A 27,572-nucleotide genomic window follows, 5' to 3' on the forward strand; every position below is an offset into this window, starting at 1 on the left:
TTCTGGAGGTCCGTTCTTAACCTGAAACTGTTCTTAACCTGAAGCACCACTTTAGCTAATGGGGCCTCTTGCTGCAGCCACGCCACCGGAGCACGATTTCTGTTCTCATCCTGAAGCAAAGTTCTTAACCTGAGGTACTATTTCTGGGTTAGCGCAGTCCATAACCTGAAGCGTATGTAACCCAAGGTACCACTGTAGATACAGGATACAAATTGTGGCTAATGTCATGTGCATGCCTCTTCCAACACATTTGATGCCGAGTCACAGCCTTAGAAAGAATTGCGTGCTCCACAAGGGCAGAAAAGGAGATGTTTGAAAGACAGGTGGAATGGTGCTGAGATTTGAGTGGCTTGTAACTCATACTGTTAATCAACTTGTAACACCAGCTTTAGATGGATTCCGTCAGCAATGTGGTACCCTTGGGGACAATGGCACTCTTCAGGTCTTTCCCTGGTTCCAATGAAGCCTCTGAGCTACCCCCCCCCACCTCTTGATCACATACCCTCCAACATTGATCAGATGAAAATAGGGACATTTCTCCCTCCCTCCCAACTGACCCTCCTCGACCCCACATTTTGGGGGGTTCCTACCGCAAAACATTTCCTATCAGCAGAAGGGTGAGTGCCACCAGCACTCTCTTTGGCAATCACTCGTAGCCGAGTAAGATTGTCTTCCATAAACACAGTTTTAACAGTGAGTCTGTAAGTGACTGTGGAGGCCAATTCTGGATCCACACATCCTTCCACAGTGGGGAGATTGGTTTCTGGGCGGGAGTTGATCATGATGTGGATTTGCCAAGTGTACCTTCCTCCTAGCATGTTTCTCCCTTGCGTCCTGAGTTCGAGCGTCTTCAAAGCCCATGACACCTTTGGTAAAGGCTGTTCTCCAATTGGAGCTCTCGCAGGCCAGTGTTTCCCAGTTGTCAGTGTTTATACTACATTTTTTTAGATTTGCCTTGAGACAGTCTTTAAACCTCTTTTGTTGACCACCAGCATTACTCTTTCCATTTTTAAGTTCAGAATAGAATAGTTGCTTTGGAAGACGATCATCAGGCATCCACACAACATGACCAGTCCAACCAAGTTGATGTTGAAGAAGCATTGCTTTGACACTGGTGATCTTTGCTTCTTCCAGTACATGGGCATTAGTTCGCCTGTCTTCCCAAGTGATGTGTAAACTTTTCAGCGACACTGTTGATGGAATCTTTCAAGGAGTTGGAGATGGAGATGGCATTATGCTTTCCATTTTTAAGTTTGGAATAGAGCAGTTCACCAGCACTACACCAAAGGGACACAAAAAACACACCCTCCAAAGACTCCTTGCGTTCCAATCCGCTCTCTCTTTCTTCCTGCCCAGGGCAGCCATGCCCTCTGCCTGCCTGGCATGTCACACAGGGCTGGATCTAAGCAGCCTCTCCTCCTCCTTGCCTCTGCAAGCTGCCCAAGTGAGGAGGCTGGCAGCGACAGCTATGGCGAGGCCATGGAGAGGCAACAGAATGCTCCTTTGTAGCTGCCACTGCCACCACAGCTGAGGATAAGTGCCAGCTCCTCCTTCACCCTGAGCTTGGCAGCACTGGTGGGGTAAATAGGGACATTCCAGGATCACATCAGAAGCTGGGATAGCTTTCATAATTCTGGGACTGTCCCTGGAAGATAGGGACACTTGAAGGGTATGTGATCCCCGGAGGGGATCATTGCATGGAGCTGAAGGGGGAAGACAGGAAAAGCGACAGTTTCATGCACTTCCTCATTCATCTCTGTGTGCTCTTCAAGGCTCGTATGAATTCTACTGGATCTAACATTTACCTAGGTGATCCCTTTCTCTTCCTGCCTCTGTAGGTGGGGTGTGGAGAGAAAAGAAACCCCAGGAGGTGGTCCCATAGCCCATGGATAGGCAAACTGAGGCCTGGGGGCCAGATCTGGCCCACTCACCTTCTAAATCCGGCCCGTGGATGCCCGGGAATCAGCGTGTTTTTACATGAGTAGAATGTGTCCTTTTATTTAAAATGTATCTCTGGGTTATTTGTGGGGCATAGGAATTCGTTCATTCTTTTTCCAAAATATAGTCCAGCCCCCCACAAGGTCTGAGGGACAGTGGACCGGCCCCCTGATGAAAAAGTTTGCTGACCCCTGATTAGTCCAAATATGCCCCATGGGTCTAAACATTTCGGCAGCTCCTGCATTAGCGCCACTTGGCTGGAGCATGTGATATGCCTAGCTGCAAGAGGGCCAGGGAAGTTTTGACTCTGGAGCATGGATCCAGGTGTGGGCCAATGCATAGGCCTGAATCTAAGCCACTGCCAGCCCCCATAGGCCTTCCTGCTTATCCCCACAGGTGCCCAAGCCAGCCTGTTAATAGCAACTCCCCCAATCTACCACTCACAACGAGCCACTTCCCCCTGCCTTATGTTTCATGCATAGCACTGCATCTTCCACTGTACACAAACAGGCACACGGATTCTCGCAGGGGGATTCCTGTTTCCACGCTTCACATTTCCAGTTCCAATTAATAACAGAAAGGGAAGACCACATCCATCTCCTCTCTTCCTCTTTGTCACAGTGCCAGTCGAGGCCAGCCAATAAGCGGTCAATACTGATCCTGAGTTTTAATTACCTAGAGGCAGCTGGCTCACAACTTTAAAACTTTAAAAACAACTGCAGGAAAAGAACCTCCGTCTGGTTCTGGCCAGCTTCATTCCCGCCTGCCAAGTCAGCAAAGTCTGCGTCCGAATGTGATGCAAACCTCGGTTATTTTTCATTTCTTTTGCAAGCAAGGCTCTGGGTGAAAAGGGTTGCTCATCTTTCCCTTGACTAAGGAGGAGTTTGCTTGAAAAACTGTTAGGCGTTCATTTGTGAGCCAACGGAGTCGAGTGCCTCTAAGTACAAGAGAGAAAAGAAGTGCTTAAATTGGCTTCTGAATTTCAACGTCCCGCTACAGTTATGAGAAACACAGTACAGGATAAATCCTCCAGAAATCGGAGGCAGTACGCCTTCAATTGTGCCTTGCACGTTGTCTTCCCAGAGGCATCAGGGAAAGATGGCTTTGGAACTAGTAGTGGGGAAATGCAAACCATTTTGTGATGTTCTTAGGGTCCTTTGCTGTCAGGGCTGGAGTCAGACGCAGGTCAGCAGGAAGAAACAGAGTCAGTTACTGTATTTTTCGCTCCATAAGACGCAGCTTTTCCCTCCTAAAAAGTAAGGGGAAATGTGTGTGCATCTTATGGAGCGAATGCAGGGGGAAGGCAGGTGGGGAAAGCCCCCAAGAGCTGCACACAAGCTCCGTGTGGCTCTTGCGGGCTTTTCCCCAGGAGGGAGAAGGGACTGACTGGCCGCGTCAGCCCTTCTCCCTCCTTGGGGAAAAGCCCCCAAGAGCCACACACACACTCCATGCGGCTTGTGAAAGGGAGCGCTGAGCAGAACCTAGGATGCATGCAGGCTTTGCTCAGCACTCCCTTTAAATAATATTTTTTTTCTTGAATCCCCCCTCTAAAAACTAGGTGCGCCTTATGGTCAGGTGCACCTTATGGAGTGAAAAATACGGTAACTCTTTCTTCAAGGAAACAGCACACAACTCAGCAAAACTTCCCGGTGGGTCTTGCCCCATAATGCACTTGCCCCATAATGCCCCATAATGCACTTGCCCCATAATGCCCCATAATGCACTTGCCCCATAATGCCAGGACTGAAGGTCCCTGCCCTTCTAAGGCTCCTCCTCTCCCGGATGTTTCCCAAAAGCCTCAAACTGCTTCTGTACACCTCTGGTCTCTTTTCTACCCTCCACATTATTCTGCATGTTCTAGGAGACCAACAGGGAGGGAAGATTGTCACAGCAGGAGAGGGAGACTCCCAGGAATCTTCAATAGTCTACTGGGGGCCCCAACCTCTGCTTCAACTGCAGAGTCTTAACTGCTCCCTGTCACACACTCTTCCTGCTCACTAAACCCTGTTTCCCCTTCAGCATCCAGCACCTCCTTCCAGTCTTCCCCTCTGGCCTCTCCTCAGTGTCCCACCACCAATGCCCAGGTTCTGAACCTTACTTCTCTGGGATTTCACTTGGTGGTTCCGCGCCACTCATCATTGTCCACCCACCCCCTGACACTTGCAAGGGACCTGTCCCTGGGGTTCTCAACCCCCCCAGCTACTTCCCTGAGTCCTGACTTCCCCTTAAGAAAGGGGATAGGGAGCCTTTTCTAAAGCAAAGGCCACCTTTTCACCTGGAAAATCTTCCAGGGGCTGCATGCCAACAATTGATGAGGCCAGAGTCAAAAGTAGGTGGACCAAGAAATGCAATTTTTATGTGTGGGCAATAAGCTCATTTCCATGCACACCCATCCATTCCTATCCTCCATACACACACAACCAAGAGACATTGTCAGAGGTCCAGGACATATTGCAGCAAAGGAAGAAGATGAGGAAGTAGGGGTCGTGAGGGGCGTGGCCTGAAGGGAGTGGGTGTGACCTGGGGAGAGGGCATCATCAGGGCCAGATTGAGAGGCATAGAGGGCTTCATGGTCCTGAGTTTCTCTACCTGTGCATTGAAGCATCCTCTGCCACCACTGACTGACTTAGGCAGTCTCCTCCAGAACTTATTTTATTCTGGGCATCATGAACTGTGTTCATGGAATCATCAGGTCAGTGATACATGTTCTTGTGAAACATTGACCTCTTATAAGCACTATTGCCAGCTCCTCAAAAGATTCCATCAACAGTGTCTCTGTAAATTTTTACACATTACTTGGGAAGACACGTGAACTAATGTCAGTGTTCATCAGTGTTGAAGCAATGATTCTTCAACATCAAGTTCGTTGGACTGGTCATGTTGTGCAGATGCCTGGTTATTGTCTTCCAAAGCAATTACTCTATTCCAAACTTAAAAATGGAAAGTGTAGTGCTGGTGGTCAACAAAAGAGGTTTAAAGACTCAAGGCAAATCTTTAAAAATGTAGTATAAACACTGACACTGGCCTGTGAGCGCTCCCGCTGGAGAACAGCCTTTACCAAAGGTGTCATGGGCTTTGAAGACGCTCGAACTCAGGACGAAAGGGAGAAACGTGCTAAGAGGAAGGCATGTTTGGCAAACCCTCACTGTGATCGACTCCCACCCGGAAACCTATGTCCCCACTCTGTGGAAGAACGTGTGGATCCAGAATTGGCCTCCACAGTCACTTACGGACTCAGTGCTAAAAGCCTGTTTTGGAAGACAATCTTACTCGGCTACGACTGATCACCAAAGAAGAAGAAGACATGTTCATGAAGTCAAGGGATACATTAAATTAGACTGAGGTCCACAAGTTGCCAACCCCTGGTATCAGCGCTGAGCTCTTTTGTTCCACTACCGTCTCCTGTTTAAAAAGCAGTGGTGAGGCATACCACAAAAACCACGATGGCTCTGTCGTACCACTTTGAGCGCTCCGAAAAAAGAGGAAAACAACTATCATCTGTCACCAGCTGTAAGTCTGGGCTTGATGTTATCCTGTGGAGGAGGAAGGAAATGGCAGAAAAGGAAATGCCCTTGTCAACTTTTGCAAAAGAAGCCTGGCACAAATTTACTTGGGGGGTTTTCAGATTGCCTCGATGCGGATGTGCCTGAACTTCCATCCAATTGTGCCTAGGAGACTATTTGGGCCCAGTCCACTGAATCCCTATTTTAAATCCTTGGGGCTCAGCCCTAGAACTTGTTAAACGAGAGACCAAAGGAGAGAGTATTTTGGAGCATGTGCAAAAGGTCTTCCTCTCAACATCACAAGCCTCCAAAGAGTCATGAGTAATAAAGAGCAAAGTATCTTGGTCAGAGATCAAGGCTTTGGAGAAATGTTTATGCTCCAGCACTGTTTATTTAATCGTGTGTTTCTTTATGCTCTGAGGACACACCAAGAGCGCATGAGAGAAATGCAAAATAAAACACTTGGAGGTAGGGATGTCGCAGAATTCCAACAAAAACCAAAATGGGATCAGCAATTGGCAAGGCTCACTTATTTGTCCCATGTCTGGAATGGGTATCAACCCATCCAATGTGATCTTTGCTGCTGTTGATTTCAATCCACAAATCATATGCAGCTGATAACCTATTTGCATTGTGTTTCCTTTCTGCAGAAATGAATGGAATAACGGAATTACAACATAACTTACGTAATTAATTACATATTTTAGGTAAGTTATGTAATTTGGCCACAGAGGACACCAAGATGAGTCACTTTGGTTTCGGTGGAAGGTGAATCGCAGCAGAATAGTGCAACAAATATAGGACAGAATGCAAAACGATGCCTTCTTACATAAACCCCTAAATGGAAGGAAAATAAATTTTCAAAAATATTTGAACATAGTATATTATTTTGTGGTTCTCTGCCGGGTACCTAGCTTCTTATTTTGGAGCTGGATATCATGGCTGCAGTGGTGTAACTAGGTAATTTTAGAACCTGGGACTCGGCTATATTAGTAAGGAAACAGCGTTTTGAATGCATTTATAAACATGCAACAGCAGAAGGCTACAGAGAGTAAAAAGAATTTCTATGCGATTTTCCATAGTGTGTGTGGGTTTTTTTGTGTGTTTTTTTGTTATAATGACTTAATTTCTGACTTATTTATAGCGGTTTTGTCCTGTGTGTAGATCCACCATCGGACAGAGGGTATGTCCCTATTCTGCAGGAAGAATTTAAGCATATGTCATAAATCTGTAGCAGGTGTCAGCCAGCCAGACCCAATGTCCACTGCTGAGTTGTGGATGTTTCCAGAACGCATCAGCATTTCAAAATTGAGTTCATTGAAACTGATTTGGCGTTTGTATGCTCATCTTTAAGCTACCGTATTTTTCGCTCTATAAGACGCACCAGACCACAAGACGCACCTAGTTTTTGGAGGAGGAAAACAAGAAAAAAATATTCTGAATCTCAGAAGCCAGAACTGCAAGAGGGATTGCTGCGCAGTGAAAACAGCAATCCCTCTTGCTGTTCTGGCTTCTGGGATAGCTGCGCAGCCTGCATTCGCTCCATAACACACACACACATTTCCCCTTATTTTTTAGGAGGGAAAAGTGAGTCTTATAGAGCAAAAAATACGGTATCTCTCACACAAGAACTTGCTCCCATGGAAGTCAGTGATGGCCCAAACTCCAGCTGGTGCAGAATTCTGCAGCCAGGTTGCTCACTGGGCCAAGATGGTTTGAGCATATTACACCCATCCTGGCATGACTGCACAGACTGCCAAAGAGTTTCCAGGCCAGTTCAAAGAGCTGGTTTTGACCTATAAAGCCTTAAATGGCTCAGGACCACAAAAACCTCAAGGTCCGCCTCTCTCCATAGGAACCTACGCAGACCCTGCAATCATCATCTAAGGTCCTTCTTCATGTGCCTTCTTCATGAGAGGTCCAGAAGGTGGCCACACGAGCAGGGCCATCTTTAGCAGATGTGGCACTGGGGTGCAAATATCCACTAAGCGCCCCCAAATTACCACTGATGGGGGGGCAGCGAAGCTGCGCACTGCTAGCCATGGAGGGGGGTGTGCAACTCTCCCCCATGCCGCTGTGGGACAGCAATCCCTGCAGAGGCTTGGGAGGGATAAAATAAAAATATTTTATTATTATTAAACATTTCAACACAGCAATTTATCAAAAACATGTATGCTACAACAGCAGCAAGGATACTTATTGCCAAATGCTGGAAAACCCAAGACTTGCCCACACTGGAAGAGTGGCAGATGCAACTGATGGACTATATGGAACTGGCCGAGATGACTGGCAGAATCCAAGACCTGGGAGAAGAACTGGTGGAGGAGGACTGGAAGAAATTTAAGGATTATTTACAAAAACATTGTAAATTGTATGAATGCTAAGAAAGATGTAAGATTGGTAGTAACAGGGCCCCAATAAATTAGTAATAAGAAAGACAAATTTGAATGTAATTGGAAAAAAAGATAAATTTCGGATAAACAATATTTTACAATTAAGTTTTAACAAAAGAGTTGTTAAATTTTAAAATTTGAGAGTTTAACACTGGGAAATTTTATTATATAAACTAAATTAAGTTAATAATTTGCTGTCAAAATTCATGCGTTTAGAAAGCAGGAACAAGAGGTGCGAGGAAGTCCAAGGAAGTGTATGAAATGTGGATATTTGAAAATGTTATGTTATTATGTGCTTTTTATTGTTAAATAAAACCTAATAAATAATAATAATAATAAATTATCAAAAACATATCAACCTCATTCCCCCCCCCCCATAAATTTCCCTCCCCCCTCCCTGAAGAGAACCCACCCTCCCACCTCCTCCCGGACTTCCCTCAGCTCCTCTCTCTGGTTTTTAAATACGGTACATGTTACTCTCTGCATGTTCCCAAATTGTAATGATCCTTAATTTATCTCTCTATATGTTACCAATGATACGTTTGTGTCTGTTTATTCAAAAACTGCCAAGGAGATCGGTTCATTTTGTTGTTTCTTTAAGTACTTTGTAAAAGGTTCCCATTCTTCTTTAAAACCTCAGTTGTCCTTGTCACGTAATTTATGCGTCAGTTTTACCAGTTCCACATAGTCCATCAGTTTCCCTTGCCACTACTCTTTTGTCGGGATTTCTTCATTCTTCCATCCTTGTGCTATTAAGACTCTTGCCACGGTTGTCGCATACATGAATACAGTGGTGCCCCACAAGACGAATGCCTCGCAAGATGAAAAACCCGCTAGACGAAAGGGTTTTCCGTTTTTCGATGCGCTTCGCAAGACGAATTTCCCAATGGGCTTGCAATTTTTTTTCACTCCCCCCCTTTTTCTAAGCCGCTAAGCCGCTAATAGCCTTTTAGCCGCTAAGCCGCTAAGCCTTTAATAGCCGCTAAGCCACTAAGCCACTAATAGCGCTAATCCGCTAATAGGGTTGCTTCACAAGACGAAAAAACCGCTAGACAAAGAGACTCGCGGAATGGATTATTTTCGTCTTGCGAGGCACCACTGTATATTCTTCAGTTTCCTTGGCAGGTTTTTTCTCTACAATCCCTAACAAAAATGCTTCAGGCTTTTTTACAAATGTTAATTGGAACATTTTCTTCAGTTTGTTATATATCATTTCCCAAATTTTTAAAATTTCACTACAATCCCACCACATATGATAAAAAGTTCCTTCTTTTTCCTTACATTTCCAACGTATATCGGAGTCAGTTTTATACATTCTTGCTATCTGAACTGGTGTTATATACTGGGCATAGCTTCCATCCTAAGCATCTGCAGGGATCACTCTCCTCCTATGGAGGCTTGGGAGGGAAGCTGCACACCCACCAACCATATGTTGACAGGGCGCAGCTGATGGGCGTGCACATAGGCGCCGACTCCATGGGGCCTGAGGGGGCCCGAGCCCCCTCAAAAATTTGTTTTGGGGGGCTCTGCCCCCCCAATAATTTAAGAAAATTATTAGTTATATTATGCTTTGTAAAATCACAAAATTATGTTGGTATTTTTTATTTTCCTTGTTTGACGATAGTTACCTTTTAAAATACATTCAGTAATGAGTTAAAACAAAGCCACTCCCGATCTAGAGAGGGGGTGGGGTTGTGGGCTCTCGACCCATCAACAATCTTGCGGGGCTGGCGTCAGCCCTGCGAGAAGCGGGGATTCCCCCTAGCTCATTAATATTCACTGCCCACGGCGGCAGCCAATCGGCTGCCGCAAAGGGCGGGCCCTCACAGGTTCACTTAAGGTCGGGGCAGCCCGGGGCTCGCCCCTTTCGTTCCCCCAGCAGCAGCGGTTTGGAGGTCTTGGGCCCCCCCTTTTTATAAGTCGGTATGGGCCCCCGCCCCCCCCAATATTTTTTATAAGTCGGCGCCCCTGGGCGTGCAGGGAAAGGGGAGGCCGCCAGCAAAGCCACACAGCTCCCCCACTCACTAGGGCGCCCCTGAGAGGCCGGTGCCCTGGCGCAACGGACCACTAAGCCGTATGGGAAAGACGGCTCTGCACACGAGAAGGGGCCTTTCCTGTGCTGGCTCCCCACTTGTGGATTGCTCTCCCCAGGGATTAACGTCATTGAGTTGCTTTGACAGGTTAATGGAAATCAATTCGTTTTCAAATTGTTTTGCTTTTCCTTTAAAACCCTCTAGCCTCTCTCCGCCTCTCTCTCCCCTCCCTTTTACGTTAGGAATCCTGAGACTCATTCTGCTGTGTCTGCAGACTCAGACGTGTGTTGTTATGGGCTTTGGGTACACCATGTATTTTTCTTTCCCACTACTTCTGGATTTCTCATGTGGAGACAGGGAAAAGCTGGCTCTAGGCAGCATATCATAACTGTGGTATTGGGAGTTTTTTGCCAGCTATTTCTGAGATGATTTGCAGATGGATTCCGGCTCCCTCCTTTTCTGGGTTCCTCCAGACCAGCCAATTTATCTTAAACTTATGTATGTGTATTAAGTGTGATTGATGATGCATCTGGTGATTTTTCAGTTTTACATTTTTTATTGATTTGTTTATTGATTTAGCCTACTTTTGCATTTGTATTTGTTATACTTTGTGTGTGTGTGTGTGTGTGTGTGTGTGTGTTGCATTAACCATTTCACTTATTTGGGGGCCTTTGAGCCAAAAAACCTGGTACTGTATATAAATAAACCAATGAATGGATGAATGCCTTAAGTAATCATGCTGATTTGTTTGCACAAAGCTTATGCAGAGGTTAGATTATATGCAGTCTTGAGAATTCATTCTGGTTTGTTTGGAAGGTGGTCCCACGACAGTAAGCATTCATTCTGATTTGCTTGTGGGGTGTCTGTCTTCCTGTTAACCATTTGTTTGTTCTATACTTTTCAATTCATTTTCCCATCACTTTTGTAACTGCAAAAAATCTGTTGCACTAAGCCGACAGAGTGCTTTCAATCACTTTAGTTGTGCAAATCTAAATTCCCCACCATGCACTTGGCTCCCTCATGCAAAATGCACTTGGTTTCTTCATAACAGCACAGGCAAATCCTCTTCAAGTTCTACTTTGCTGACGAGGGACCTAATTCTCTACATCTAATCCCAGTACCAGATAAGTGCTTCAGATGTATTCGGATCCTAAACCCTAAGCCAGGGGTAGGCAACCTAAGGTCCAGGTTCCGGATCTGGCCTAATCGCCTTCTAAATCCGGCCCACGGATGGTCTGGGAATCAGCGTGTTTTTACATGCTTAGAATGTGTCCTTTTATTTAAAATGCATCCCTGGGTTGTTTGTGGGGCCTGTCTGGTGTTTTAACATTTAATTTTAAATAAAAGAATGTGTGCTTTTATTTAAAATGCATCTCTGGGTTATTTGTGGGGCATAGGAATTCGTTCATATTTCCCCCCCTCAAAATATAGTCTGGCCCCCCACAAGGTCTGAGGGAGAGTGGACCGGCCCTCTACTGAAAAAGTTTGCTGACCCCTGCCCTAAGCCTCTGGAGAATGTTACCATAGCTCTGAGCTGTAGGACAAATGCCATGCAGTATCTTCCTGTTAACATGCAATTGCACCAACAGACATGTGGGATTGGCCTCACTTGTGCATTTGCACAGAGCCAACCTCTCTGCTGCCTCATCTCTCCAGGGAGGCTAAAATGGTGGCCCTGCCCCACCCAAAGTGTCTCTTTTGGATGGAACCCTAAGCTCCTCACCTTGCAGTTCAAAAGCATACCCAGAATAGTCCCGCAGAAACAGAGAATTATGGAATTGTGGAATCAGAGTTGGAAGGGACCCTGCGGATCATCTAGTCCAACCCCCTGGAATGCAGGGATATGTAGTTGTCCCATGCAGGGATCAAACCTGCAATCTTGGCGTGATCAGCAGCACACTCTAACCCAGGGGTCAGCAACCTTCTTCAGCCGTAGGCCAGCCCACCGTCCCTCAGACCATGTGGGGGGCTGGACTATATTTTTTTTACGGGGGGGGGGGGGTAATGAACGAATTCCTATGGCCTACAAAAAACCCAGAGATGCATTTTAAATAAAAGGACACATTCTACTCATGTAAAAACACGCTGATTCCCAGACCATCCGTGGGCTGGACTGAGAAGGCGATTGGGCCGGATCTGGCCCATGGGCCTTTGGTTGCCTACCCCTGCTCTAACCAACCGAGCTATCCAGCCTGAAGACTGACCACAGCTGAGGGTAGCTAATGCTTACTGTTACAGAATGAAAAAGGTATTTATTTCAACTTCTAACCAAAATGATAGATAGATAGATAGATAGATAGATAGATAGATAGATAGATGATAGATAGATGATAGATGATAGATGATAGATGATAGATAGAGATAGATAGATGATAGATAGATAGATAGATAGATAGATAGATAGATAGATAGATAGATAGATGATAGATAGATAGATGATAGATAGATAGATAGATAGATAGATAGATAGATAGATAGATCGATAGATAGATAGATAGATGATAGATAGATAGATGATAGATAGATGATAGATGATAGATAGATAGATGATAGATAGATAGATAGATAGATAGATAGATGATAGATGATGATAGATAGATGTTACCAGAAGTCTGGTAAGCAGCATGGATTAGGCTAGATGAGGTTTCTTTCATTTTCTTTTTTAATACTGATGTGACTGTTCTGATCTACAAGTCAAGCTAACAAACAGTCCCTGAAACAATGAATAAAGGCTCCTTGTGTGTTTTCACACTCCGTTGTGTTGGAGATTGTTCTCCCAGAGCTTTTCTTCTGAGCTTCCTTCCCTTCTCCATCCCGTCCTGGTACCTTACTTCTGTTGAATACACACAGGCACAGGGGCGGGGGGACCTCCCTGTTATCTCTGCCAGCTGCTGGTTCCTTTGCCTCTGAGCTCATCAGCTGACCCGTTGCTAAACGCTGCCTTATCACGGTCAAAACCAAGAAGGAAGGGGGGGGGAGAGACAATTAAGAAAACATGGATGACGTTTTTCGTTTTCCCACAATCTTTCGTCAATGCAGGCCCCGTAGATTTCTGCTGTCACCATAATGCCACCATTTCCCCTTCTAAAACATCAAGCCAGCTTTGGAACTTTGGAGTTAATAAAAAGCCAGGAAAGTCACGTAGAGTATCTCTGAAGGATGGGGAAAAAAATTTGCATCCAGCTCCGACCTTCAAGGGTTTTGGACCATCAGTACAAATCACTCTGAAATGTGCTGTGAATGGAAAACCTTTTAGAGATTGCAAAAACTCACCGGGGAGGCCAAACATAATAGAAGGCCAAACTGCACAAACCTCAGGCAGAATACGTTATCCTTTCCACATGCTTCCACTCTGTCCCGTTCCACAGCTCCTTTGCTTAATATAGATTTTCTTTTTAATTTTTTTTTGTGCATAAGCATTAAGAGACTAGCTCAGACCCTCCAAGCGTCCATATTTTCCAGGGAAGTCCTTGATTTAGAGAAGCTGTCCCGATTTCTGATTTGATCCCGGAATGTCCCACTTTTCTTTAGGATGTCCCTATTTTCACTGGAGAAAAGTTGGAGCATATGGAGTTATCCGACGCCTGAACCATCTGAATGCAATTCTGTATAGGGAAGTTATTTTAATGTTTCATTAAGTTTTTATATATGTTGGAAGCTGTCCAGAATGGCTGGGGCAACCCAATAAGCTGTGTGGGGTATGTTGTAAACAAAAATCTGCCCTTTTCCCCTTATGGGGTATCCAAGAGCCCATATAGAGTCTTTATGTAGGTTCTCTATTGGTAGGAGAAAATAACAGAGGCCAGCCAGAGAATATTGAGAAGCAAAGCAGCTAGTATGCCTGATCTTTATAGATCTGTTGCAACAGGGTGCTCCCCTCACACACAGGAAAGGAGGAGGAACTAGAACAAAGGTGTGCCTCCCCTTATATAGACTGTCAGAGCTGCCTCTAGGTCCCAGCTCACAGAGGACCAACGCCCGGTTGATGTAATGTACAAAAGTCTTTATTGAAGTTTAGTTTCCATTTCAAACCCCAGAGCGTGCAGCCCTACGTCTTGACTCTAGATCGGCGAAGTCCCCTCTGAGTCACTATCCCTTCCGCACCAGTTTAAGATCCTAGCCCGGCTCCACCTCCTGCGCTGTTCCTTCCTCCTCTGGGTCCTTCTGCCCCCTGGGGTTTCCTCCTTCCTGGACTCTTCTGACGCTGACCCCCCTGAGTCTTGCCCTTCCTTCCGGCGGGCTTTAGGACCTGGCTCCCTATCCGGGCTACCTGCTGTGCCGCTCGCCTGTACATTTGAACTTGGCGCGCGCGCCCAGCCTGTGACTTTCCTCTTGACCGTTTCCCCGCTCTCCGATGGAGGCGTGGCCAATCCTGACTCATCTCCTCTCGCTGGTGGTGAGAACACTGGTCCTGATGCCTGGGACTCCTCCCCCCCCCCCACTGCGCTCTGGTGGGGAAGCTGGTCCTGATTTCCAACTGCTGCTCAGGGAGTCCCCGCTGGCCCCTTCCTTCTGGGGTTTCCCCCTTGGCACCCCCCTTGCCCTGGCCATCGGCGCTCCTTTCTGTGAATCTTCCGATTCGCTGGAGAGACTCGTGGAATCTCTCTGACCACTGTCACTGCCTACACCCCCCTCGGATTCCTCCTCACTCTCCATTTGCTCCATCTCCTGTGTCTCTGCTCCTGAACCCCTGACATAGACGTTTTGAAATTCCCTGCCCTGGAGCTCAAGACCACCCCCAGAAACACCATACATTCATCACAGAAGGGGTGTAACCTAAGACCACCCCCCAGATACATCATATGTACATCACAGAAAAGGCGGTCTAAAACAGAAATTTGAATGTTGTTTTTCTCCTGTCGTTGTTTATCTCCTGTCTCGCAGGTTACTTGATTGGATACCCTGCTTACTAGATTGGATTGCCTGGGGAGCCTGGCCAGTCTTTTGTAATGATAAATACGTAGTTCTTGGGCCATGTCACAGGCTCACACCCTATTTAAACACAGACATACCCTTAAGGCAGGATTTGTGAAGGAAAAGACAGTGGGGAGGCTTTTCCATTTTCCTTTGACCTTGCAGAGAAAACATTTGGTCAGTTTGGGAATCAAAAATGGTTCCAGGTCGGTCTTCCTGTGCTGATCTATGTCTGTGCTTGGTTGGTACACTTATGAACATTTAACATATATCTAAGACCTCAAAATTCCTATCACAGGTATAAATAGTAAAATTATCATTATGGAATGGGATGTCCCTATTTTCATCGGAGAAATGTTGGAGGGTATGCTAGCTCTGTGCTAGACTATGCTGCTCAGTACCTGAGACAAAATGATGGCCAGTTTTGATATTCAGCGCATCAGGTACTTGAGTGATTGACTGGCTAGGGGAGCATTGCTGGAACTTAATATGCACAGATGCAAAAAGGGGTCCCCTGCACCTTTCGTATTTGTGCAGAAGTGCAAGGAGCCAGGTCCCTGCCCCAAGGAGTCTCCAGTTTTATTTTAGGGCTTGATTTTGTAGTTTTTATCTTGTGATTTTAATTGCGCATTGTAACCTGCCCCGAGACAATTTGGGGAAGGGCAGGCTATAAATACAGATAATAACAAAACGAATGCATTTAAAATTCAACAGAGGCTAGATCAGACATTCAGACCAGGGGTGTAGCAATGGGGGGAGGGCAGCAGCGGCCTTCACCCTGGGCACAAATTCAGAAGGGCACAACTGAGCCACAGCAGTCCCAAAAGTGCCACGAGACTGGGAGGGAACTGGTTCTTCTTCCTGGCCCAGAAGTTTGCATCATGTACAGCATGCATGTCTCTTGGGCGACTGGGTGGGCTGTGAGTGGAGAGCGAGCAACCAGCGAGCCCCTTCCATGTCGGGGCACAGCCCCCCTTGCTTCCCACCCCCTTTGGCACCTCCAGGGGCATAGCTAGATACTCCAGCACCCGGAAGGGTGGGGGCAGGGCCATGGTGATCTGCCCAGGGGGGCACCATGGCAAGCTGCCCATGGAGTCCGCCTGGCAGTCGCAAGCCCCATGCTGCCATTTCAGGCAGCACCGGGGCCCCGAGCCACCGCATCACTCCCAGGAGACGCGTGGCTCAGGCACGCTGTGGGTCAGGCCCCACGGCCTGTGTACCATTTTGTCACCCTCTCAGGGATGACACCGGGGCGGACCGCACCCCCTGCACCCCCCTTTCCTATGCCCCTGGGCACTTCAGGACAGTGTGCCAAAATATCTGCCTTTTTGCAATAAGGAAAGCAATGGCAAAATGCACTGGAAACTGTGGGACAACACTTGCTTTGATGCAATGTTGTCTAACCTCCCTGAAGACAAAGCAGGATAAATGCTCATTGAAGAGCCAACACTAAACTCCCAAATGAAGGTGAGCATTCAATAAACAAGACATCTGGAAGTGGCTTAAGATGCCATCCGATGCTAATGTCTGCCACTGCTGTTGATCTCATTCACACCTGAGCAGTCAGGCATACCTACCCATTTCCCCTCCATCCTGCCCCACTGAGACAGATACCACCGGCCAGGTCCTTCCATGTTATTTCACAGCCTTCCTCAAACTGGTATCCTACAGGTACTGTAGCTTGCATCTCTCATCAGCTTCAGCCAGCATGGCCAAAGGTCAGGGATGATGGGAGTTGTAGTCCAACAGCAACTTCAGGGTACCAGGTCCTAACCAACTTTCAGGTCAATGCTTGGACAGAAACTATGACTTGATAAATTCCTAATTTGGGGCAAGCATCACTTTGGACGGAAACATATGCTGACTTTGAATGCAACCCAAATCGCAGGGACATGATGTGGTCACTTGGATGTTACTTTTTTAAAACCCACATTGAACCTCCCATGCTAACTTCTGTATCGCTTGCATCCACTTCTGCAGCCTCTGTGAAATTAAGGTCTCTATCTCTCCCCCCTCCTCCCCTTGATAAGGATGCTCAGTCGACTGATCTCTATCCAGCGTAACAGAAATAGCTACTCTGAATTAGTGGACGCAGGCCCCTCGGCTCAATTCAAAACTGGGTCAGCAATTATTGCAAGCATTATTGGAGAACACTAGGCATGCCGAGAGAAGCATAGGGCTGGATTAAATGAGCCAGGTCTCCTAGCAGAAGACCATCCGAGGACTTATGCAGCACCTGCAAAATTCTGTAGTATCTGCTGGCACAATGGGCATTTCCCCCCCCCCATCCTCCCCGCCATTCCCCTTGCACCCCATCAATTGGCTTGGGGAGGTTCAGAAGAACCCACAGAACAGCACACAGGGAGAGTAGAGGGGAGATCGTTCCATCAGGAAGACATAAATGTATGTTGAATTGCATTGGATTCGTAATTGTTCTCATGTGTTTTTATTGTTGGTTGTTGTTTGTTACAGCGAGACATTCTACAAGAAGTGATTCACAAATGCCTGGAATCAAATACAGTGGTACCTCGGGTTAAGTACTTAATTCGTTCTGGAGGTCTGTTCTTATCCTGGAACTGTTCTTAACCTGAAGCACCACTTTAGCTAATAGCTGCGCTGCCAGAGCACGATTTCTGTTCTCATCCTGAAGCAAAGTTCTTAACCTGAGGTACTATTTCTGGGTTAGTGGAGTCTGTAACCTGTAGCGTCTGTAACCTGAAGCATATGTAACCCGAGGTACCACTGTAAATAAACATATGGGTGGTGCCGTTTTGGCTACATGGGCAAATTAAATGAATGGGTGCTGCTGTTTTGGCTACCTAAGCAGCAGCACTCGCAGCGTGAATGTCGTGAATAAAGGGAATGATGATCGATTTTGAACTCTCAGCACAGTCTGTACATACACAGAACTTTGTCTGACATATCAAGCTGTGAAAAATAACATTTCGGGGGTCGGGCATGACCTTCAGTTAGTCAAAGAGCTGAGCAAGGAAGCCAAATACATATTCCGAACCAGGGGAGTGCAAACGTGGGCAGCCTTGCTGAGCTGAACCCAGAACTTTGCTCTGTTGCTTTAACACAGGTTTGACTGGAATGCCCAGAACTGCAGCTCTAAAGAGTGCTAATTAAAGCTGATTGAGTGTCAAACAAACAACAAACAACAGTGAAATCTGAATCATAGAGCAGCTGGGGCTCTTCAAAGTAGCAGCATTAGATCAGCAAGGAGAAAGAATTCTAATACAAGTGGAACTTCTCTTTGGCCTCAGATATTAAACTCAAGCATCTAAAATCAACCGCAGTGTGTCTATCCTGTGGAATCGTGCATCCAATTCAATCTTAATTTGGATTCAGTGTTGGCCAAGGGAGGATTAGGATGTTCCCTTAATGTGGCAAAGTCAGCAGTTTTTGCTCTTTTTTCCTTCCAAACTAAGCGGGGTGGGGCATAGCTGTCAACTTACAGATTTGAAACTAGCACAGGTATGTTCAACTTCTGAGCCCCTCTGAGCCAAAGGCAGAAAGCCCAGCCAGCAGCCAAACAAAGCCTCAAGTGGTGGTTCCCACAGTGCAGCAACCCGACAAAGGGGATGCAGCAAGGAAAACCACCATCAGCTCTCCGCTGGGAAGCGCTGAGCAAAGGCGAGTCCCCAGGCAATGCAGCTGATTTGATCAGCACAAGGCATGCAAGCTCCACCCCCCAGTCGTTCTTAGACTCCTTATTGGGTGAGCAACGCAGCCAAGCAACACAACTGGAGCCTCCCTCCTCCCTGGCTGGCCGGCAGGGAGGGAGGGAGAGGAGCTGCTTCCTTTGAAACCTGGGAAATTTAAGGGACATCATCAATAAGGGACAGCAGCGGGACATGGTGGTGGGATAAGGGACTTTCCCGCCAAATAAGGGACGGTTGACAGCTATGGGGTGGGGAGGGAATTAAAACGGTGTGCTTCCCACTTGCATGTGATTGGCTATTATGATAACAGGACTAGATGGGCTGTTAGCCTGACCCAGCCTCCAACTTCTGCCTTTAAACTCCAAATGCCAGCCGCAACAACAACTCTATAAGGTAGGGCAGGCAGAGGAAGAGTGTGTGTGTGTGTGTGTGTGTGTGAGAGAGAGAGAGAGAGAGAGAGAGAGAGAGAGAGAGAGAGACTGACTGGCCACAAACAGATGTAAAATGGAGAGGACCGCAGACTAAGCAGATCCCCGGAGTGCTCTAAATAGCCAGGAAAGTCATTAGCATATTTCAGAAAAAAAGAAGACATGCACTCTCATTTCTGTTCCTGGGCAGCTGACGAAACTGGACTCTCGGTTAACTACACTGCTGCCACTCCATGTTGAAATCTTGCAGCTGCAGGGTTGGAACGACAACATGGCCAGCTGCCCTGGCTACTCCTAGACACCCCACCCCGGCCCATGACCAATGGCTTTTGAGGCCACAGTGATATCAGGTGCCAGGGGAGGGGGGAGGAAGGAATCTAGGGCCACAGCTGGATGTTTTGTGGTGATGAGGCCTAAGGGGTATGCCCCGGGGTGGGGGAGAGGCTTCAAGTGAATGCAAAAGGGCAAAAACTTAGAAATAACCAAAGAAAAGAGGGGGCTGTAACTGCAAGTAGTCTAATGGCTAAGTTAAAGTTATTTCGCCTGCAATCCAATACAGTGGTACCTCGGGTTACAGGCGCTTCAGGTTACAGACGTGTCAGGTTACAGACTCCGCTAACCCAGAAATAGTACCTCAGGTTAAGAACAGTTTCAGGTTAAGAACGGACCTCCAGAACGAATTAAGTTCTGCACAGTCGTACCTTGGATTCTAAATGCCTTGCAAGATGAATGTTTTGGCTCCCAAACGCTGCAAACCCGGAAGTGAGTGTTCCAGTTTGCAAACGTTCTTTGGAACCTGTTGTGGCTTCCGCAGCTTCTGATTGGCTACAGCAGTTTCCTGCAGCCAATCAGAAGCTATGCCTTGGTTCCCAAACAGTCGAAAGGACTTCCGGAACAGATTCCATTTGACTTCCAAGGCACCTTGCAGTGAGCCTCATCAAATTTAGTGGGGGCTTACTTCTGAGTAGACCCATCTAGGACTGCAATGTTATAGCAGTAAATGCAATGAAACTGGTAAAAGTAAAAGCAAAAGCCCAGCCCTCTTTTAAAGCCATCACTGTCTCCTTTGGGAGAAAGTTCCATCGTTTAATGTGTGAAGTATCACTTTCTTTTATCTACCCTGAATCTTCCCGCATTCAGCTTACTGGATGTTCACAGATTCAAGTGTTACTAGAGAGGGAGAAAAGGCTTTTATCTGCCAACGTTTTCTGCGCCCTGCATAATCTATAAACGTCTATCATGTCCTCTCCTACTTAGAACGCTGTCAATTGTGTGCACCAGGCGAAGGGAAACTGGAGTCTGACTTGGGAGAGCAGAGCAGTGATTTGGGGGGATCTGCACCAGGAAAGAGGCAGGGGAAGCTTCAGAGCTGGAGTGGGGAGCACAGGAGGGGGCAGAGGAAGAAGTAGGTCAGGCAAGTGAAGGGCCCCCACCCTCTCCTGTACCTTTGTCTCCCAGAACCAGGAGAGGGTTGAAGAGGGAGGAGCAGAGGCAGCTTCCACACAGGAGTAGTCATCTTCCAACAGGGCCTGCAAGACAAAGCTGTTCCAACAGGCCTTTGGCCAAGGCACAGTCTGACCCCCTCCTTTGGTAATCCTCATGGAACTCTAGCCCAATGGTTGCCATTAATTTGATTTTGAATTGATTTTAGAATGAGTTGACTTTATAATGCATTTCAATTAATTGATTGTGATTTTATGTAAATTGTGTTACTTTTATTGTTGTTAGCTGCTCTGAGCCTGGCTTCAGCTGGAGAGGGCGAGATATAAATAAAAATTTATTATTATTATTATTATTATTATTATTATTATTATTATTATTATCCAGCTGTGTGCATGCAGCCCATCAGGGGAAGCCAGTGTGGTGTAGTGGTTAAGAGCGGTGGACTCGTAATCTGGTGAACCAGGTTTGCTTCCCCGCTCCGCCACATGCAGCTGCTGGGTGACCTTGGGCCAGTCACACTCCTCTGAAGTCTCTCAGCCCCACTCACCTCCGAGAGTGTTTGTTGTGGGGAAGGAAGGGGAAGGAGAATGTTAGCCACTTTGAGACTCCTTAGAGTATTGATAAAGCGGGATACCAAGTCCAAACTCTTCTTCTTCTACACAAGATCTACCCACCCGGGAAGAATGGCAGACGAAGGTGATGGAATATATGGAATTGGCTGAGATGACTGGCAGAATCTGGGACCAAGGAGAAGAGTTGGTGGAAGAAGATTGGAAAAAATGTAAAGTATATCTTCAAAAATATTGTAAAATTAAGGATTGTTAGAAAGAGGTTGGAAAAAGAAAATTATGTGGTTTTGGTAAAAATGATATAAAGGATTAAGTAACAATGAATTGATGAAAGAGAGAACGTAAAATTACAATATATTAAAACAAATTATTAAGATAAAAACAAGGTGGGAAGGATTTGCTGAAATAACAATTTGAACTAGAATACAAAAATGGGAGGTGTGAGGAGGTCAAGGAAATAAGTAAAGGAAGAAAGTTTTGTAAAAGTTTAATCTGTTCTTTTTCTTTTTTAAATGATTGTATTTTTTCTGTCTTTTTTCTTTTTCTTTTTTCTTTTTGTAATCTTCAAAATTCTGAATAAAATATTATTAAAAAAAACACCACAAACTCTTCTTCTTCTAAATGCACTGGTAGAGAGGTAGACTCTGCACATCAAATAGGAATGCAAACAGTTGCTAACATACTGTAAACTTGGGTGTGGACGTGCCCTTAATTTAATGGCAACAGGACTGCCTTCTGTTTGTTTTTCATCTTAAAGGCAGCAGAAAGCAACTAAGGCAAGGAGACCTTTTCTGTGTCATCAAAATTGTTGCTTTGGAATTGCTTTGACCTCTCCGGTCTGCGAGGAAGTTAGCAGCAGGGATGCAAAAGGCCGTTGCTTTGCAACTGAGCTGGCGGGAAAGGAGGAAGAGAAAGGGCAAAGGGCAGAGCAAGCCAGACCACAGAAGAGGGGAAAACAGGAAACCTGGGGCATGACGGGCAGCCCAAAAGGAAAGCCACAGCTGTTTCCTTGCAAAGCTCTTTACACAGATCCTGTAAAGAGACCCCAAATTTTGGCAGAGTCGTCTTCCCCTCCAATACTGATGGGCACAAACATTTGCATCATGGGCTGTTACAGAGTTTTTGGGAGGTTGGAATTGGTAGAAGTGCCAGAGTTATCATTTCTGATTTGCCTTGCTGATCATTTGTTGTCACGCATGTGTGTTTGCACATGCATGCGCTGCAAGAACTTCATAGCATCATAACTTGTCATCCAGGAAGCAGAAGGGAGTCCTATCAACCACTTATGACTGGATAAACCTCTTGTTCTTCTAGCATGCCTGGAACTGAAAATTGCAGGCAGGAGGGGTTTCAAGCAGGCCAGAATGCACACAACTTATTGCTGTTTGTGTGTGTGTGTAAGTTTTTTTAATAAGATCTAAGCAGAGGGGTTGGCTAATGTGTTTTTGAACTCTAGCTCCCACCATCCCCAGCCAAGTTGACCAATGGCCAAGGATGCTGGGAGTGTAAGGCAACGGCTTAGCCACTGTGACGTTAACTTATGAGAGTGCTGGAGGTGAAATAGTTAAACAGGTTACCCAATCAGAACCCAGGGGGTGGAGTCAGAGGGACTATAATACCAGCTCTGGGAGGGGCAAAGGGAGGAGTTCATTGGGAGGTTGGTTGGAGTGGGAGTGAATTGGGATAGAGTCTGTGGGCAGGTTGAGTTAGTGTAGTGAAATAAGCAGAGTCAGGAACAGCTAGGGGCTAGGAAGACAAGTAAATATCTGAGAGGTGGTTTGGTGAGTGAGAGCAGGTAGCGGAAGTTATAGGTCTGGATAGGCACCCCATGATCGTAATTGACCGATACCGTTTATGAAACCACCTGCTTGTTAAACTGCAATAAATAAACAGAAGTTTATGTTCCAATTTAACCCTGACTGGACAGAGAGAGAGAGAGAGAGAGAGAGAGAGTTATTCCTATCTGACACTTATTTGTCTAGACCCAAACTGCACTCTCCCCCTGTTTTGTGGTGGGAGGCAGGGATAAGGAATCCATTACCTTCCAGATGTTGCTGGACAACAACTTCCATCATGCCTGGCCATTGGCAACAAACAGAGTTATCTGGACACAAAATTCAGGTGCTCTTGAAAAATCCATTTGGAGGCAGCCTATTTCTGAATACCTGATGCTGGGGGCAAAAATCAGAGCAGAAAGACTTTTGCCTTCAAGTCTTCCTGGTGGTTTCCCAAGAATTAGGCTGGATCTACACACAAGGGGGGGAAACGCTATAAATAAGTCAGAAATTAAATCATTATAACAAAACAGGGGGAAAATGGCATAGACAAAGTTTTGGGTTCTACAGCACTATCTGGCGTTGCATGTTTATAACCGTTATAACATTACAGTGGTACCTCAGGTTAAGTACTTAATTCGTTCCGGAGGTCCGTTCTTAACCTGAAACTGTTCTTAACCTGAAGCACCACTTTAGCTAATGGGGCCTCCTGCTGCCGCCGTGCCGCCGGAGCACAATTTCTGTTCTCATCCTGAAGCAAAGTTCTTAACCTGAAGCACTATTTCTGGGTTAGCAGAGTCTGTAACATAAAGCGTATGTAACCTGAAGCGTATGTAACCCAAGGCACCACTGTATAACATGAGCAATGTAGCTGAGTCCTTAAACAGATCAAACACATTATTGTTCTTAATGGTTGCACATGGTCCACAAAGTGACGGCTCTGTTTGCTGCCCTCCTCAAACAGTGTCCTGGCTTGCTTCCTCCAACAAATGAATCTGGATGCCCATCGTTGCCATAAGAAATTGCTCAGCTGAAGCAACAGCTTCCACGTTGCAACTTAGCAACACCCTAAGCTGCAAAGCCACAACTTTATAAATGTACATTCAGGTATATTTACCAATCTACTGGGCAATGAAATTGCTGACGATGGGCAGCACTGAAGACTTTGTTTCTGCTTCAGCAGCATTTGGCTTGAACGATCCTCATAAATCACTCAAAGCAAAGAGCTCTTTAAAAGGTTTATGGAGTGAGTGCAGAGCAAAGGCCTCGCTGTTCCGTATCAAAACTCCATAAACAGAAGTTTTCCACAAGCTGGTTTGAGAATTACCAATAGTCCAAGGTGTCAAATATTCCGTCTTACTTCCTTTTAGACCGCACTAGACATTATGGCAGGGACACAGGTGGCGCTCTGTGGTTAAACCACAGAGCCTAGGACTTGCTGATCAGAAGGTTGGCAGTTCGAATCCCCACAACAGGGTGAGCTCCCATTGCTCGGTCCCAGCTCCTGCCAACCTAGCAGTTTGAAAGCACGTCAAAGTGCAAGTAGATAAATAGGTACCACTCTGGCAGGAAGGTAAACAGTATTTCCATGCACTGCTCTGGTTCGCCAGAAGCGGCTTAGTCATGCTGGCCACATGACCTGGAAGCTGTACGCAGGCTCCTTCGGCCAATAAAGCGAGATGAGCGCCGTAACTCCAGAGTCGGCCATGACTGGACGTAATGGTCAGGGGTCCCTTTACCTTTACCTAGACACTATGGCAAATGTGCAGCTGCCTCTTTAGGATTGCCAACTTTTCACTTACAAAATTCAGGTAACTGGGCAGTTTCTGCATGTGATTTAGAGGGAAGTGAGGGGCAGATGGGGTTTGTCCACCTGGGAAGGGAGCCCATCTAGGAGAAGGGAAACTATGATCCTAAACCTCTACTGCCTTGCAAGATATTTTTGGGAGGAGAAAGGGCTAAGGAGTAAACCCTGCACAAATCTAAAGTGGAGTCCCTAAAACAGCTGGATGGCATCTTGTACTCCTCCTTCCAGAAAGTCCTGAAACCAAGCTGGTGCCAAACTTTTTGCTCTGCTTTCCTTTGGGCAACATCAGTGGGACCAAGGAGGTGGGGGGTGGGTCTTGTCTTCCAGACACACTGCCCAGGCTCCCTTTGTTGTTGCTTTAACTATTTATTTTGTGCTATTCTCCTGTATTTTTAATCTTGTGAACCACCTTTGGATGAAGGGCGGTAGATAAATTTAATAAATAAAAATAAATAATGGTTAGGGTGTCAGACTACAACCTGGGAGACCAGGGTTCAAATTTCCACTCAGCCATTAAGCTCACTGGGTGACCTAGAGCCAGACAGGATCTCTCAGTCTAGCCTACCTCACAGGGTGGTCCTGAGGATAATATGGAGGAGGGAAGAAAGATAGTTTATTTGGAGGAAAGGTAGGATATATATCAGGAGTCAGCAAACTTTTTCAGTAGGGAGCCGGTCCACTGTCCCTCAGACCTTGTGGGGGGCTGGACTATATTTTTTTGGGAGGAAATGAACAAATTCCTATGCCCCACAAATAACCCAGAGATGCATTTTAAATAAAAGAACACATTCTACTCATGTAAAAACACACTGATTCTCAGACCATCCATGGGCCGGATTTAGAAGGCAATTGGGCTGAATCCAGCCTGTGGGCCTTTGTTTGCCTACCCTCGATATATACATAAGAGACAACATGCATGAATGTGAGATACAGTTTAAGCACACACAATAAGGGAAACAATTTGAAATAAGTCTTTTTAAATAATAATAATCTTGCACTATGGTTGTGGCTTTTACACACACCAACAACTGGCTCTGTTTAAGAAAACATTTGGATCGTTTCTTCATCTGATAAGCTGGAACAGCTCCTTCACCTCCCCTGCTAGTATCTAGTAACACAAAACCACCCAGTTGTGGGGGTGCTGACAAGAGGTGGGGCTGAGCAAGGGCTGCTGGAAGACAGATAGCTGCTGGGAACAGCTCCCTCCATCTCGCCTCAGCTGGTGACCCCCAAACAGAAACTCTGCAAACAACAGCTGGAGGGGAAGTGCTCAGTTCCTGCCCATCAGGTCCATGCCTAGAACAGGCAGGCCAGTCTCCTTGCTAAGAGGGAGAGGGAGGGAGGGAGGCCGGCTGGGAAACAACGTAAGAACAAAATAAGACCCGTCTTGTTCAGCATCCTTTTCTCACAGTGGTCGACCAGATGATGATGAAGAAGAAGAAGAAGAAGAAGAAGAAGAAGAAGAAGAAGAAGAGGAGGAGGAGTTCGGACTTGATTTCCCTCTTTATCACTACCCTAAGGAGTCTCACTGGAAGGACAGGTTGTGAAGTTGAGGCTCCAATACTTTGGCCACCTCGTGAGAAGAGAAGACTCCCTGGAAAAGACCCTGATGTTGGGAAAGATGGAGGGCACAAGGAGAAGGGGACGACAGAGGACGAGATGGTTGGACAGTGTTGAAGAAGCTACCAGCATGAGTTTGACCAAACTGCGGGAGGCAGTGGAAGACAGGAGTGCCTGGCATTGGGGTCACAAAGAGTCGGTCACGACTAAACAACAACAAATGTGTCACAGCAGCCTGCTGAATCTGGGGAAGAACATTAGAGCCACCAGAGTGGTCTTGGAACAGGAAGCCCTGGGTTTGAACAGGAGGAGGAGGAGGAGTTTGGATTTGATATCCTGCTTTATCATTTCCCTAAGGAGTCTCAAAGCGGCTAACAATCTCCTTTCCCTTCCTCCCCCACAACAAACGCTCTGTGAGGTGAGTGGGGCTGAGAGACTTCAGAGAAGTATGACTGGCCCAAGGTCACCCAGCAGCTGCATGTGGAGGAGCGGGGAAGCGAACCCGGTTCACCAGATTACGAGTCCACCGCTCTTAACCACTACACCACACAGGCCTGTGGGGAACCTGCTAGCAGGATTCAAGCACTTGTGCAATCTCCCCTCCTGTGGCTTCCAGCAGCTGATATTCAGAAGCATTGTGGTCCCTGATCATGGCGTCAGAGCATAGCCGTCATAGTTAGTAGCCACTGACATCCTTCTCCTCCATGAATTTGTTCAATCCTCTTTTAAAGCCATCAAAGTAGCCATCACTGCCCCGCGGGAGAGTGAGCTTCACCGTTTAACTAAGCACTGCGTGAAGATGTACTTTATAATAATAATAATATTTTTTTATTTATACCCCGCCCTTCTCGGTTCAAAAACTGGGCTCAGGGCAGCTAACAACAAATTTAAAACACTTAATTGTAAAAGCAGCATAAAATACAGTATAAAAACATGAATAACAATGAAATTCAAAGTTCAGAAATCAATTTAGGGGAAATCCATCTAATAAGCATTAGATAATCCCCAGGGCTAGCTGGCTGAATTGGGCCAGCGAGGAGGCCAGGGGAGAATTAGCTGTGGGGTCTCAGAGCGGGTAATCTTCATAAAAGGGGAGGGGGAGGGAAGAGAAGGGAAATAAAAGATCAGGCTGAATTCAAATTAAAGGCCAGGCGGAATATCTCTGTCTTACAGGCCCGGCGGAAGACGGTTAAATCCTGAAGGGCCCTAGTCTCATGGGACTGAGCATTCCACCAGGTAGGAGCCATCACTGAAAAGGCCCTGGCCCTGGTGGAGGATAGTCTGATTTCCTTAGGGCCCGGGACCTCTAAACTATGGTTATTCATGGACTTTAAGGTCCTCTGCAGGGCACACCAGGAGATGCGGTCCCGTAAATACTTTATCTGCTGTGAATCTTGCAACATTCAGCCTCATCGGATGTCTGCAAATTCCAGTGTTACGAGAAGAGCTTTTCTCTCGGCCCTTTCTCAACGCTGTGCATAATTTCATAAACTTCTGTTGTGTCACCTCAAACTCGTCTTTTCTCTAAACTGAAAAGTCCCAAA

The 27,572-nt window shown here is 46.3% G+C and overlaps 1 pseudogene across 1 annotated transcript in view; it reads right to left on the reverse strand.

Moving 5' to 3' along the window:
* Positions 1–3,893: 3,893 nt before the first annotated feature.
* The window catches only part of LOC310852875 (small ribosomal subunit protein eS25 pseudogene), a 35,243-nt pseudogene continuing 11,564 nt past the window's right edge, over positions 3,894–27,572 (reverse strand). The window contains exon 2 of the transcript XR_014568567.1: positions 3,894–3,908. The product of XR_014568567.1 is annotated as a small ribosomal subunit protein eS25 pseudogene (transcript). The remainder of the gene's footprint in view (positions 3,909–27,572) is intronic.

This window comes from Podarcis gaigeae (genome assembly GCF_964106915.1).
Source record: "Podarcis gaigeae genome assembly, chromosome: 9".
NCBI classification, from domain to species: domain Eukaryota; kingdom Metazoa; phylum Chordata; class Lepidosauria; order Squamata; family Lacertidae; genus Podarcis; species Podarcis gaigeae.